Source organism: Peromyscus maniculatus, chromosome 18 (genome assembly GCF_049852395.1).
Source record: "Peromyscus maniculatus bairdii isolate BWxNUB_F1_BW_parent chromosome 18, HU_Pman_BW_mat_3.1, whole genome shotgun sequence".
Lineage (NCBI taxonomy): Eukaryota > Metazoa > Chordata > Mammalia > Rodentia > Cricetidae > Peromyscus > Peromyscus maniculatus.
Window position 1 is genome coordinate 35,732,679 of NC_134869.1, and position 2,739 is coordinate 35,735,417.

Sequence of the window (2,739 nt, forward strand, 5' to 3'; positions counted from 1 at the left end):
GAGGAGAAGGATACAGAGGAGCCGGTGTCGGTGACACAAGACTCAGCCAGCCAGCGCTGGCTTTAAGGTGGAAGGGGCCATGTCGGGATGAACGTAGGCTGCCTCCACAAGCCGGATGAGGAAAAACACGGAGTTTCCTCCAGAACTTCAGGGAAGGAACACATTCCTGCTCATACCACAGGCCAGTCATCCCAATGGCAATCCTTTGGATGTGTGAGCTCCACAGCTACAATAGAATAAATTTGTCTTGTCTGAAGCCATGGTTTTGGCAACAATTTGTTGCATTATACAGATAAATAGCCAAGCAAAATATCTAGTAGGCTGCAAAAGAAGTGTGTCTGGATTTGGGTAGAGGTCCAGGCTAGGTATAAACCCATTAATTATTAGTATTTTAATGATACTTAAAATCAATTGCCTGATGACATTGCCAAGAAAGTCAATACAAAGAGAAGAGAGCCAGGGAGGGGAGAAGAGAGAAAAGACAGGTCAATTTGGGGAGACTTTGAATTTAAGAGAGAAGGTACCCCTAAAAACCTAGAGGGAGACTCTGGTAGGATTGGGGAAAGCCAGGAAGCCAAGTAAAGGGGGTGCTTTAAAGGGATAGTAAACCAGGCAGTTGTGGCACACACCTTTAATCCCAGCACTCGGGAGGCATAGACAAGCAGATCTTTGTGAGTTTGAGGCCAGCCTGGTCTACAGAGCGAGTTCCAGGACAGCCAGGGCTACACAGAGAAACCCTGTCTCCAAAAACAAAACAAACAAACAAAACTAATAGTGACTGGTGTCATGTGTCCAGATGTTAGGGAAGATGAGGACTGGGAATAGCAATACAAAATAATTGGTGGCCTTGACCTGGACAGTTTGGGAGAATTATGGGGGCTGAAAGTTTGGATAATATGTCTTAAAAAGAATGAAAAAAAAAACCTATACAGATACCTTTATAAAAAGAAATTTAAGGTAAAAATCAATGGAGAGGTAGAGCTGTGGCTGAAGGTAAATGTGGGCTTCTTGGGTATGAGCAAGAGAAACAACGAAGGAAGATTTAATAGAGGGGACCAGAGCAGAGAGGTAACAGGGTAATGTGACAATGTGAAGCAGTCAGGACATCCCCCGGGTGAATGGATTCTACACAAGTCAACTCGCACTTGAGGCCAGATGGGCGCTAACTGTCCTTAGGAGTGAGCCCAAGGAAACCTCAGAGAACCGCCCAGCTGAGCCCAACTCAGTTGTGAGACAGTGGATTGTGAGCTTCAGTACTGGTTATTGTAGGTTTTGTTGTTTGACCCAGGGTCTTGATGAGCAGCCCAGGCTAGCCCTAAACTGATGGTCCCTCCGGCCACAGCTTCTGAATGCTGTAATTGTAGACACACAGCATCGTTCTCAGCACAGATGTTTTTGTTTGAAGCTACTGATGTCATGAATAATTATGTTTAAGGAAAAGGTAAATGAGGGTGTGGATCAGGTAGCTGGCCTCCTCTGTTATGTGTAACAGAGGCTTCCAGGCTAGATCTTGTCCTGGGTGACTCCATTTTACCACATGGCATTTAGCTCTGTTGTGAGGGGAATCGCAGAGGGTAGATCCTGCTGCATCTGTTTTGTGAATGTAGACACCACCACCCATTCAGCACCACCCACTAGCAAGAGGATGATAACATTCTTACATGTAAAAGTTACCACTCGAAAACCAGACTGAGAACATATGGGCGCATTAAAACTGATGAGGTTGTTTTCGGGGGAGGGGGCGAGGGCGGGGGTTAGCCACCAATTTCCTTGTCTTTCTTTGCCTCTCTAGTGCTGGGATTATGGACATATCCTCATCTCATGATCCAATAAATCTTAATTTACTCTTTTTTTTCAAATAGTACATATTTACTGAGGGGGCTTTTCTGTACGAGGCTTGGGTAAGTCTCCAGGACACAGGAGTGAACAGGAATGTAAAACCTTGTTCTGGCTGGGCAGTGGTGGTGCATGCCTTTAATCCCAGCACTTGGGAGGCAGAGTCAGGTGGATCTCTGTGAGTTCGAGGCCAGCCTGGTCTACAGAGTGAGTTCCAGGAAAGGCGCAAAGCTACGTAGAGAAACCCTGTCTTGAAAAACCAAAAAAAAAAAAAAACAAAAAAAACAAAAAAAACAAAAAACAAACAAACAAACAAACAAAAACAAAAAAACAAAAACACCTTGTTCTGCTTGGAAGCAAGCTGAATGAGAAACAGTGACATGATGTGATGAGCTTTCCTCATGGAGAAGTGGGGCTGCCATGACATATACAGGGGTCCCAGCCCAGTTCAGTGTGGGGTCAGCGTTCTGGGTTGGAAACAGCTTCTAAGGAGCAGGTAAGGCCTGAGAGATTAAAAAGCCCTGAGCAGAAGGGGTTGTGAACTATATTGGGGATGGGAATGACTATATTTGTCTCTATTTTTGTTTGTTCTTTGAGAATTTCATACAATATATTTTAATCATATTCTAATTCCTTTCCCCAACTCCTCCTAGAGTCTTCTCTACCTCCCAACCCATCCAACTTAATGTTCTTTCTCTCTTTTAAAAAAAACATGGAGTATGTTTTGCTTTGGCCAACCACTCCTAAGCATGGGGTCTGCCCCAGAGTGCTGTTGATATATCCATTGTCACTCCATTGAAGAACACTGATTTTCCCTGTCCCGGCAGCTAACCATTGAGACTAGCTTCTTGACCAAGGGTGGGACTTCGTACTTAACCTTTTGACCCAGTTTCATTCTTGACC